We start from the raw sequence: 13,815 nt of genomic DNA, 5'->3' as shown, positions 1-13,815 counted from the left end.
AGAAGGCCGAAAGAAGTGTTGTAGCTCAAGAAAATAGAGAAACAAACCAACAGCAATACTGGTTCCAGTCACCAGTTAGCAATTGATCTCTCTCAACTCGGGCAACTCAAATCTGCCATGTATGGGCTGAAAAACAATGTGGAAGAACATAAGGCAGCTATTCTGAATACGAATCACCATAAGTTTTTCTTAGGGAATTCAAGCCGAGGGCTGATTCATGATTATAACAACAATATGATGGCTGGGGCATACAATCCTGTACAAGAATACAGTATCAATCCTGCAGACGGATATAGTGTAAACTTTCAGGAAAACGATATCCTTGATCTTCTTGAATTTCGTCCTCAAGGATTTCAAGGTGAATTTTTTTAGTTAATTGTTGTGTTAAACAAAGAAAAGTAGCAACAACCACAAGGGTTTCTCTATGATTATTTCTATGTATTTGGTGTTTTAGTTAAGTTTTTGCATATAAATTTATTGATTTAGTTCACATATTATTATTCTATTAATTTTTTTATTAATCTGGACTGGGTAAGCTTGGGTAAGTACAAAGTAGTATATTCAAAAGCTTTCGACATTGAACGCTCATACCCCAGCATTTACTGTGCTCGAATATGAGTCCCTCAAGTATAATTATTTTTGATAGAATATTTGTAGTTTATCAGGTACGAAACTGCAATAAAATGGTTGGTGAATGAAATAAAATAAATTTAATTTGGGTGTATAATAACAGTAAATGGCAGTAAATTGTTATTGGCTGTTTGGTGAATTGATGGCATTCCCATGTATTAACCTTATCATTATTATAAAGCTTATCCTATTACATTTCAGCCTTATAAAGTACATCCACCTATAATTAGATTTTAATACTTTGAACTGTTCAAATTAATTGTATTATGCTTGAATTAAATTATTATTTTTATTAATAATTAAATTATTTATATATATATATGCTTTCACTTATCATTTTCTTTATCTCATCTTTTTCACTCTAAAACCATCAAACAGAAGAAACAACAAGAGAGGGTGATTGGTATTTTAGGACTCAATTGAAAACGATTGTAAAAGTTCACGAGATTTAATTGAATTAAATATGGTGCCTAATTATAAGGAATTGATGAAAAATTGTGGATTGAATTGAATGTGGGTTGCAAAGAGATATTTGTTTTGAAAAGCCTTAAATTTTAAAGACCTATGATCAATTTTACCATTCTTCCTTCTCGAAATATGAATAATATGTGTTGTTATTGTGTTGTGGAAGCAACAGGTTTGTGGCGGTTCGAAGTCATCGACGAATAAACTTTTGACGGGTGCAGTTGTTCCTCCACCTCCGACGGTTGCTGGTGATGATGGATCGGAGGTTAAGAATGAAGAATTTGAGGTGTTTATGGCTCAGAACAGCACACTTGCGTCATGGCTGTTGTCCACAGCCCGTCGTTATTGTCGCATTTAGTGGGTGTCGATTCTACTGCTCAGGTGTGGTCGTTGGTAAACAAAATCTTGCCTGCAAGAGTGTCATGGCTATCATGAATCTCCATTACCAGCTCAAAGCCATTCGTCAAGGAGAGCTGGGGATGTGTGAGTATATATATCAGGTAAAGGAGATCGACGATGCGTTGGCTGTTGCGGAACACAGCTATCGGATAGAACAAAATTGCAACTGATAATTGAGAAAATAAAAATGAAGATAAGAAGACACAATTTTATGTGAAAACCCCCTAAATAATAGATAAAACCACGGGCAACGGTAGAAAGAATTTCACTATGAGAAAATAGGAATTACAACTTTTCTCGATCTACCAAGGAGAAAACAATGATAATTCTCTCTATAAAAAGGAGAAAACAACTCTCAAGAAAACTCTAAATTCTCTAGTATTGGGAGAAAGCTAGAATGATTTGGGATGGTTTTGAAGCTAAATGAGCTAGGGTATTTATACTTGAAGCTTAAGGACTAATTTGTAAATACCCTAAATTACAATGACTAAAATTGAGATTTTACCATTTTCCAAAATTCAACAAAAAACCAACCTTTTGATAATTTTTTTGGTGGAATTTTTTATTATCACATTTCGGTGCTTGCCAAGACTTTTCAACATTGGCGTCTTCTAGTAGGCTAGTTGCTGAGCTTGCGCATATTGCTACAATCCTGAATTGTTTGGCTGTTGAATGTCGGTCGATCGTGACGGTTTCATCTTCTAAAAGAGATACGTTGACTCTCGAGGGTGTTGTTTTCATTCTTATTGATGCGAAAACTCAGCAGAAGAATTATCTGTGTTTGGATAATTTTACTATTTCTCTTAATGTTTCACAAGTCAAGAATATTGGTTCTAACCAAGTTGCTCAGCAATCTCAGTTCAAGTTGGAGCGATCTACGTCCTATGGTGGTGCCGAAGGCGTGGGCGTGGCAAGATCCAACGCCAACTGTGTGGTAAGAATGGACATCTGGTCAGTTGGTGTTGGCAGGGATTTAAATAGCGGTCCGCGACCGTAATAGCGCCTGCGATATATCGGTAGCGGTGCCCTCCGAAACCGTTATTATATGACCGTGAAATCTGCAATCCCCGCAATAGTGCATGTTATGTCCGTAATCGCGACAAATGCTACACGACTACGATCACTATTTGAATCCTTGGGTGTTGGTATCGTTTCGATAAGACGTTTGCTGGCTCGTAGTTCAAGGAAAGAGAAGGCACATGCTACAAATATATGTATTCGTATAATGCTTGTTCTTTTGTAGGGAAATCAAGCACTCATGTTTTAGTAGAAAATGAGCGTGAATCATTCAATCCTGCTGATGTGGCAGTTGTGAATATGCCATTGTTGTTTGTTGATTCGGGAGCCTCTCATCCGTTATTGCTGATGAAAACGATTAACACTACTATGAGCTAAATTATTTTCAGTGATAAACTTTTAGTTTGTTTTAATTGTTAGTGTGACACTAAGATAATTAACTCAACCCTCGAATTGTTTTCATGGACAGGTCGTAGATCGAGAGTTCGAGGAAGTAGGTAGATCAAGGTCCAGACCCAGTGCAGATTCAAAGTACGTCTCCGTAATTTTTGAAGGACATGTATATTTTATAAACCCTATTATTTAGTTAAGTAGTAATTTTATTAAGAGTTGGTCTGTAATATTTTAATTGTAAATATTAGTTTGGGAGTTCCCTAATATAAAGTTTTAAATTATATTATTTTATGAATGTTTATTTGTGTAAATGATAGTTTTATAGTACAATAAAAGAGTAAGATATTGGTCAGTCACTTTGGTGGTTTCGTGTGGTATCCTACATCAGTTGATTGTGTGTCGTATTGGTTTAGGGTGTTACAAAATCAGTCTACTCCAGTTGTGGTGCAGGAAATTGTGCCTCAAAATTTATCTGGTGTTGGTTTGCAACCCTCGACTCTTGTTGTGGATGAAGTTCAGGCTACAAATAATGGTAGTTTCGCTTCTGGTTTAGTAGTAGGTGAGTTAAATTAGTTGGATGGGTTTGTTTCATGCGCTTATCCTGCTCCTTCTTTACTTGGAGCTGATCACGACATTCCTATAGATACTTTGGAAGTTCCTGAGGTTAGGCACGAGATTGGGCCTTCAGTTGGGCATCCGATGATCGCTCACAGTAAACGATGAATCTTCAAGCTGATAACCTTTCTTGCTCAAAAGTAGTTGGTTGATGAAGAACCAAGCTTGGTTACTCAGGCTCTTCAACGTCCACTATAGAAGGAGGAAATGCTTATAGAATATGATGCACAATTGTATAAAACAGCGCATGGGTGCTAGAACCACTACCAACATGTCGTACTGTCGTTGGGTGTAAGTGGTTGTTTACAGCAAAACGATATGCAGATGGATCAGTTGCGAGGTACAAGGCTCGTCTTGTTCTCAAATTCCTTACTATGATTTTAAGGACATGTTTAGCTCGGTAGTTAAGACTGTTGGAAGTCAAGAAGTGTGGCTTCTTTGCACCGAATTCAATAAGATGAATGGTTTTCAAAAATGGGGGCATCGAATTCGGTGCCCCAATTTTTAATTATAATTAAATAGGATTAATTATAAGATTAGTCCCTTAGCTTCAACTATAAATACCTTAGCCCATTTAGCTTCAAAATCATCCCAAAATCTTCCACTTCTCTCTCAAGGGTGTTTTGTAAACACCTGTAATTTTATATCTTAGTAAAAGATATGCAGCAGTCCGGAGACGTAAGCATAATTGGCTGAACTCCGTTATCAATTTTTCGGGTATTATTTTTCTGCTTTTATTTCACATTCTCACTAATCTGGTTATAGGGAAATTACTTGTTACTCGGTTTATTCCCCAACAACTGGTATCAGAGCTTTTGGTTGTGAATTTTGTCAATTTTGTGAGGTTACTATTTATTACTGTTCACTCGAATAGTAAATTTTGTGAATAGTGAAATTTTGTCAGTGATACGAATTATCGACGGAGGTGTTCTATACGGTGGTTCGCAAGAATTTTCAGAACGATCCAAACGAATCCAGATTCGAGTGGGAGCGATGGCTGCAGACGAAGGGAAAGTGAAAATTGAAAAGTTCGATGGTGCGGACTTTGGCTTTTGGAAGATGCAGATTGAAGAATTTTTGTACCAGAAAAATCTATATCAACCCCTCTCAGGAAAGCAACCAGAGGGCATGAAGAATGAAGATTGGGCTCTTCTCGATAGACAAGCCCTCGGAGTTATCCGACTGACGTTATCCCGCAATGTTGCTTTCAACATAGCAAAGGAAAAGACCACGGCAGGTCTTATGGCGACTCTCCAGTATGTATGAGAAGCCATCAGCCTCAACAAAGTTCACTTGATGAGGCGATTATTCAATTTGCGGATGGCGGAAGGGGCATCAATGGCTCAATACCTAAATGAACTCAACACTATCACAACCCAATTGAGTTCCGTGGAAATTGAATTCGATGATGAAATTCGAGCTTTAATTCTCTTATCATCTCTACCAGACAGTTGGAATGCTACTGTTATAGCAGTCAGCAGCTCGTCAGGAAACAGCAAATTAAAATCCGACGATGTTAGAGATCTGGTCTTGAGTGAAGAAATTCGACGAAGAGAATCAGGTGAAGCATCAACCTCCTCAGCCTTGCACACGGAGTCTAGAGGGAGAACTTCATAAAGAAATTCAAATCGTGGCAGATCAAAATCCAGAAGGGGAAAATCAATAACGGGAAAGAAAGATTTTACATGTTATAACTGCGGCAAGAAGGGTCACTTTAAAAGAGATTGCCGAGCACTGAAGAAAAATACCGGCGCACAGGATTCTGCTAACGTGACAGAGGAGATAGGTGATGCCATGATTCTAAGCGTCAACAGTCCGATTGAATCATGGATCTTGGATTCAGGGGCATCTTTTCACTCCACCCCATGCCAAGAAATCATGGAGAACTATGTCAGTGGTGTTTTTGGGAAGGTTCATCTAGCTGATGATGAAACCTTGAAGATCGTCGGAAGAGGAGAGATACGACTAAAGTTGCCAAACCAGACCACCTGGACGCTGAAAGGTATGAGACATATTCCTGGTCTCAAAAGAAATTTGATTTCTGTTGGACAGCTTGATGGAGAAGGATATAACATAACTTTTTCAGACTATGAATGGAAGATTACCAAAGGAGCACTCGTCATTGCTCGTGGTAAGAAAACTGGTACTCTCTATGTAACCTCAAATTTAGAGAATATCATTGCAGCCGCAGATGCTGATGGAAAATCAAACCTATGGCACCAAAGACTTGGCCATATGAGCGAGAAAGGGATGAAGACGCTTTTGTCAAAAGGGAAGCTGCCGGATCTAAAGAATGTAGATCTCGGACTATGCGAGGATTGCATCTTTGGTAAACAAAAGAAAGTCAGCTTTGCAAAGATTGGTAAGACACCCAAGGCTGAAAAGTTAGAGTTGGTTCATACTGATGTATGGGGACCATCTCCAGTTCCATCTCTTGCAGGCTCACGTATGGGGACCATCTCCAGTTCCATCTCTTGCAGGCTCACTATATTATGTCACCTTCATCGATGATTCTACAAGGAATGTGTGGGTTTATTTTCTGAAGAAAAAAATCAGAAGTATTTGATACCTTCAGAAAATAGAAGGCCATGGTGGAAAATGAGACTGGTCTGAAAGTCAAGCGGTTGAGGTCTGACAATGGAGGAGAGTACAGAAACAGGAGATTCAGAGACTTCTGCGCAAACAATGGGATCACGATGGAGACAACAATTCCCATGACACCGCAGCAGAATGGTGTAGCAGAGCGTATGAACAGAACTCTGAATGAACGTGCCAGAAGCATGAGGATACATGCCGGATTGCCCAAATTTCTATGGGCTGAAGCTATCAACACTGCAGCTTACCTGATCAACCGTGGGCCCTCAGTTCTTTTGGATGGCAGAATACCAGAGGAAGTTGGAGCAAGAAAGAAATAAACCTTTCACACTTAAGAGTTTTGGGTGTATTTCTATGTACACATAGACTCTGCTGAAAGAAGTAAACTTGATGCTAAGTCCAACAAATGTGCCTTTGTTGGTTACGGCGGTGAGTTCGGTTACCGGTTTGGGACTATGAAAATCGGAAGATCATCAGAAGCAGAGATGTCATTTTCAATGAGAATGGATGTACAAAGACAAGTAAACTATAGAATCAAGCAACTCCAATACCAAAGCTGAAACAAAGGAATTTGCTGAGTTCGAGGAGATTTCTAAAATGACGTTCAGATCAGTCCTGAAGCAGTTCAAGAAGAACCAGGCACACCGGAACTAAGACGCTCCTCCAGAATTCCTAAACCAACCCAACTGTATTCTTCTTCTTTGCACTACTTGTTGCTGACTGACAATGGTGAACCAGAGTGCTATGATGAGAAGCAATGCAAGTGGAGGATTCAGTCAAGTGGGAGTCTTCCATGAAAGATGAGATGGGACTCGCTTATGTCAAATCAGACGTGAGAATTAGCTGAATTATCACCAGACAAGAAAGCGCTTCACAACAAGTGGATTTACAGGATCAAAGAAGAACGCGATGGGAGCAAACGTTACAAAGCGAGATTGGTTGTCAAAGGTTTTCAGCAAAAAGAAGGTATTGACTACAATGAAATTTTCTCTCCAATTGTAAAACTGTCTACAATCAGACTGGTGTTGAAAATTGTAGCTGCAGAAAATTTACATCTTGAGCAGTTAGATGTAAAGACAATTTTCCTTCATGGTGATTTGGGAAGAAATCTATATGAGGCAACCAGAAGGCTTTATAGAAGCAGGCAAGAAAAACCTGGTATGCAGGTTGAAGAAGAGCTTGTATGGTTTAAAACAAGCTCCTAGACAGTGGTACAAGAAGTTCGATAGCTTCATGAGTAGCAGTGGTTTTACCAGATGCCAAGCAGATCATTGTTGCTACATCAAGAGGTTCGACAACAGCTTCATTATTTATTGTTGTATGTTGATGGCATGCTCGTTGCAGGCTCAGACATGCAAGAGATTATAAACTTAAAGCAAAATTATCGAAGCAGTTTTCTATGAAGGATCTGGGTGCTGCAAAGCATTCTTGGGATGGGGATCAAGAGAGACACAAAGTCGGGACTTTGATGTTATCACAGGCTGAGTACATCAACAAAGTACTCTCCAGGTTCATGCAAGATGCTAAACCAGTAAGTACACCTTTAGGTGTTCATTTTAGACTCTCCAAAGAACAGTCACCAAAGACGGAGGAAGAACTTGCACACATGGTGAATGTGTCGTATGCCTCAGCAATTGGAAGTCTGATGTATGCCATGGTTTGTACCAGACCAGATATTGCTCATGCAGTGGGAGCTGTTAGCAGGTACATGAATAATCCGGGCAAAATACACTGGGAAGCTGTCAAATGGATCCTCAGATATCTGTGGGGTACTACAAACAAAGCACTTTGTTTCAAAGGTGGAGATACGCTACTGACAGGCTATGTAGATGCTGACTTAGCCGAAAATATTGACATCAGAATGAGCACTACAGGGTATGTCTATACTCTAGGTGGTACTGCAGTAAGTTGGGTTTCTCAACTACAGAAGATAGTTGCTCTCTCCACCACTGAAGCAGAATATGTCGCTGTTACGGAAGCCAACAAGGAGATGGTTTGGCTCTAAAGTTTCTTGGAAGAGTTAGGCAAGAACAAGAAAACAATTTCTTGTATTGTGATGTCAAAGTGTTATCCATCTAGCGAAGAATCCGTCTTTTCATTCCAGGACGAAGCACATACAATTATGGTATCATTTTATCCGGTCTCTTCTGGAAGATGGGATTTTGAAACTTGAAAAGATTAGTGGAGCTCAAAATCCGGCAGACATGTTAACAAAGACGGTGACCACTGACAAACTGAAGTTGTGTTCAACTTCAGTTGGCATGCTAGAGTAACAAGACCAGAAATGATGCTGCATTGATCGAGGTGTGAAGACAGATTAAAATCAGTCTTTAAGTGGGAGATTGTTGGAAGTCAAAAAGTGTGGCTTCTTTGGCTTTTTTGCACCGAATTCAACAAGAATGAATGGGGTTTTCAAAAATGGGGGGCATCGAATTCGGTGCCCTAATTTTAATTATAATTAAAATATGATTAATTCAAGATTAGTCCCTTAGCTTCAACTATAAATACCCTAAACCCATTTAGCTTCAAAATCATCCCAAAATCTTCCACTTCTCTCTCAAGTGTGTTTGTAAACACCTGTAATTTTATCTCTTAGTAAAAGATCTGCAGCAGTCCGGAGACGTAAGCACAATTGGTTGAACTCCGTTATCAATTTTTCGGGTATTATTTTCCGCTTTTATTTCGCATTCTCACTAATCTGTTATAGGGAATTACTTGTTACTCGGTTTATTCCCAACAAGACGGCCACAGTAACATGGTCCTTTTGTTAGTTGTTGCTCGATGATGGAGTTTATGTTAGGTCAACGTAAAACGCTTTCCTTAATGGGGAGCTCAGTGAGGTATGTTCATGGCTCAGCTGTTGAGTTTTGAAAGTGTTGCTAATGATGGGTCGTGTGTGTGCGTTTAGGAAGGCGTTATATGGGTTGCGTTAAGCCCTCGCACGTGGTACTCTAGACTGGGCAGTTTTGTTGAGTCTAGGATTTCATGGGGCTTCAGCTGATGCATCGTTGTTTGTTCGGCTGATATGTGGAGCTCATAAATTTGCTGTGTTTACGTAGATGACAACATTATCACTGGAGAATCTAAAGAAGTCATAGAGGAGGTTGTTCGATCGTTGGGTTAATAATTTTCCCTTAAAGATCTTGGTGAACTCAGTTATTTCCTGGGCATTGAATTTCAACGAGACGCTGATCAGTGTTTTACGTCAAAGACAATTTTTTGTGAGCTTCTGCAGCGTACGGGCATGTTAGGGCAAAGCCGCTATACTTCGATGATAGTGTCTCCAAGGCTGACTGTGATGTTGGGCAACCACTGTCTGATGCATTGTTTTATCGTAGCAACATTGGGTCGTTGCTATACCTCAACCACATAATACCAGACTTCGTTTTCAGCATTAATCACAGGCACAGTATATGCAATGTCCTTGTGAGGGGCATTGGTTTACTGTTAAGAATTTTACGGTACCTTTTTGGTACAATTGATCACGGCTTGGTGTTTCATTCAGCTGCTCTAATGGTGTGACGACAGTGACTGCTTTTGCTGATACTGATTGGGCCTGAAATGTTGATGATCGACAATCATTTTCTTGTTTTGTGTTTCTTGGTTCTAATCTAGTTTTATGGAGTGCTCAACGATGAAAGAGTGTTACAAGATCCACAACCGAGACAGAATATCAAAGTGTTGCTGATGCTGCGTCGGAGATCATTAGGATTAAGACGTTGTTGACTGACATGGGTGAGTCACATGAAGTTGCTCCTATTGTCTGGAGCGACAACACTAGTGCTATTGCATGAGTACAAACCCGATGTTTCATGCTCGCTACAAGCACATCGAGTTGGATATGCATTTTGTTTGGGAAAAGGTTCATGATAGAGTTGTTCATGTGAACTATGTTCCGGCAGAGTATCAGGTGGCCGATGGGTTGACCAAGCCCTTGTCACGGTCTTCTCATAGTTATTTCGCCAGAAAGTTCAGGTAACTGCTGTTGCAGAGGACGAGGAAGAAAGAAGCCAAGAGAATGTTAAAGTATGAATAATATAGGTGTTGTTATTATGTTGATGTCATTAACGTGTGAGCTGTGTGTCATAACCATTTTTGTAAAACAATTAAATATTATTTTAAAAACGATTATGACTTTAATTTGAAAATTTTGTGATTTTGGAATTAATTTGGAATAAATTGAATAGAGTCGCCATCGACCTTTAGGTTAGGTAGATCGAATACCTAAAACATCTTTTCAAAACAATTTTAAGAAAAATCATTTTTTAAGACAAAATTCGGTCTGCGTTACCAAAGATTCATTTAAATGGATTCGGGAGTCGGTTACGCGTGGGGAAGGGTAAGCACTCCCACAACGCCCAAAATTGGTACTGTGTCGCTTACACGTTGTCGTAAATGGTGGAAAAGATGAAGCGAATATAAAGCTACAAGATGATCTGTTTATTGAACATTGATTAATTTACTTCAAATTAATTAATTAGAAAAAAATTCTTTAACTTGAAAAGAAATCTCGAAATTAACAATCCTCCATCGGGAAAGCTAACTTGACTATCCCTTATCCATAAAGAATATTTCCCTCTTGATAAAATGTGAATCGAATGAATTGAAAATCGATATTAACATAAAATAAAATACCACAAAACAAATGTATTGAATTTTGATAAACAAGATTTAATTGGTAAAATGAACTATTTATTTCAAGTTCACATTTGTTAAAATGTCGTATCGATCGCATCACTTCGACCAAGTGATACTTCCACGCTCATTCTACGCATATGTGTTCTTAAAATAAAAGTCCAATATTTCATCTATAATAATGTAATGGAAATAAATACAAATACAAATATGCACAATAAAAGATTTACAACCAATAGAGTTAGGCATTTTATTTACATTTGATACGAATGATTACATAACACGAAATATGTACATACATATTGAAATAAATACAAATGAATATTACAACCCAAAATAAAATAGTCATAAAGTAAGTATTTAATAATTACAATGATTAACATGGTAATAACAACTTAAAGGGCAAAAACAGTAAATAGAAAATTAAATACTAAAATGACAAAAACAGAAATGTAGGAACTAAAATAGTAATTAAACCGAATGCAAACTAGTGACTCAAATAAAAAGATTTACAAATCTTAGAGTCAAAATCGAAAATCAGCCAATATATAACATACAAAATCAGTGACTAAAATGAAAACTAATACAAACATTGTGGCCAAAGTAAAATATGACTATATAACATTACATTTAATAATAGGACTAAAATAAAATATATATAACTGCAGAATACAATGTACAAATTTATAAAAATATTAGCAACAGAAGATCTCTAGTGACCAAAATACAAACTATATGAACATGGTATACAAAATACAAAATACATAAACTGTAAGAGTGACCAAATGTAACATGCATAAATATTAAGGCCAAATTAAAATATCAACAGAAACATAGAGGGCCGAACAGTAATTAAATCAAATAATAAACAGTGACTAAAAGGGAATAATCATAAATTCATGGGCCAAATTTGAATATCAGCCAAAATCACACAACACATGTAATAAGTGACTAAAATACAATTATTATAAATATCATAGCCTAAATTAAAAACTAATGAAATTGAAATAAATAACCAAATATGGACTGAAATGAAACAAATCTAAACTCTAAGGCGTAAAATCAAATAATTACACAAACCATGCAAATGAGGACTAAAACAATTTCACAGAAATACGGAGGATCAAAAAGTAATTAAACAAAATGTCGGACAGTGACCAAAATAGAACATTTGCAAAGATGATGGCTAAACTCAAACACCCACAAAATATCATAACACAAGAAATTAGGACTAAATGAAACTATTACAAACATTGTGGCCAGAGTTCAACATTAACAAATAATAATATAACAATAGTAACAGGACTAAAATAGAAATACAGAAACATAAGTGCTCAAAATAATAAAGAAAACTTTCAGTATATGATTGAAATAAATAAATTACAACTGCAAGGGACCTAAGGTGCTATTTACCCTTTTACTTGAAAACACGGAAGCCCTGACCCCTCTAAACGGCGTCGTTTTTGAAACTGGGATATAATCTGTTCGATCGTTGGGTTAATAATTTCCCTAAAGATCTTGGTGAACTCGTTATTTTCCTGGGCATTGAATTTCAACGAGACGCTGATCAGCTTGTTTTACGTCAAAGAAAATTTGTTTGTGAGCTTCTGCAGCGTACGGGCATGTTAGGGCAAAGCCAGCATATACTTCGATGATAGTGTCTCCAAAGCTGACTCGTGATGTTGGGCAACCACTGTCTGATGCTTGTTTTATCGTAGCAACATTGGGTCGTTGCTATACTCAACCACATAATACCAGACATCGTTTTGCATTAATCACATTGCACAGTATATGCAATGTCCTTGTGAGGGGCATTGGTTTACTGTTAAAAGAATTTTACGGTACCTTTTTTGGTACAATTGATCACGGCTTGGTGTTTCATTCAGCTGCTTCTAATGGTGTGACGACAGTGACTGCTTTTGCTGATACTGATTGGGCCTGAAATGTTGATGATCGACAATCATTTTCTTGTTTTGTGTTTCTTGGTTCTAATCTAGTTTTATGGAGTGCTCAACGATGAAAGAGTGTTACAAGATCCACAACCGAGACAGAATATCAAAGTGTTGCTGATGCTGCGTCGGAGATCATTAGGATTAAGACGTGTTGACTGACATGGGTGAGTCACATGAAGTTGCTCCTATTGTCTGGAGCGACAACACTAGTGCTATTGCATGAGTACAAACCCAATGTTTCATGCTCGCTACAAGCACATCGAGTTGGATGCTTTTGTTTGGGAAAAGGTTCATGATAGAGGTTTCATGTGAACTATGTTCCGGCAGAGTATCAGGTGGCCGATGGGTTGACCAAGCCCTTGTCACGGTCTTCTCTAAGTTATTTCGCCAGAAAGTTCAGGTAACTGCTGTGCAGAGGACGGGAAGAAAGAAGCCAGAGAATGTTGAAGTATGATAATATAGGTGTTGTTATTATGTTGATGTCATTAACGTGTGAGCTGTGCATTATACGTGAGTTTGTTACAGGTTGTGTGCTATAAAACCTACACTCTAGTCATTTCACAAATACCTTTCTACATGAGTAAGAACTATGTTTTCTATATTTCTACCAAGTTTAACATCCTCGTAACAGAAAATAAGAAAAAGTTTGGTTGAGATTTTTTTTTGATTAAGTATGAGGCAGTATCTATTTAAGAAATCTTAACCATTTAACATTTAACGCTCACATCTCTAGCAGCTTACGCAGGTTTGGTCATATCTTTTCATTTTCTGCTTTATTTTATCGAAAGATCATGTATTCACGAGTCATTTTGTATCGGGTGATGGACCAATTAGAAACAAAAAGGAAGCATGGTGAAGAGCTTCACCAAATGGAGAAAGCACACCATATGATAGTTCCACCATCCGGATATAATTTCAATCCTCTAGAAGAATACAATCTCAATCATGTGTTTCAATCCTTGGAAGGATACAGTGTCAATCCTATACAAAGATATAATATTAATCCTGCCAACGGATATAATAGATATTCCCAAGAGACCGATATTCTTGGTCACGAATTTGAAGGAAGATACAATGTTAACCCCTCAAGGAAGTGATGTTCTTAATCCTCCTA

Source organism: Hibiscus syriacus, unplaced genomic scaffold, assembly GCF_006381635.1.
Source record: "Hibiscus syriacus cultivar Baekdansim isolate YM2019G1 unplaced genomic scaffold, ASM638163v2 tig00109972_pilon, whole genome shotgun sequence".
NCBI lineage: Eukaryota > Viridiplantae > Streptophyta > Magnoliopsida > Malvales > Malvaceae > Hibiscus > Hibiscus syriacus.
The sequence above is the reverse complement of the archived record's forward strand: the minus strand, read 5'-3'. Positions refer to the sequence as shown.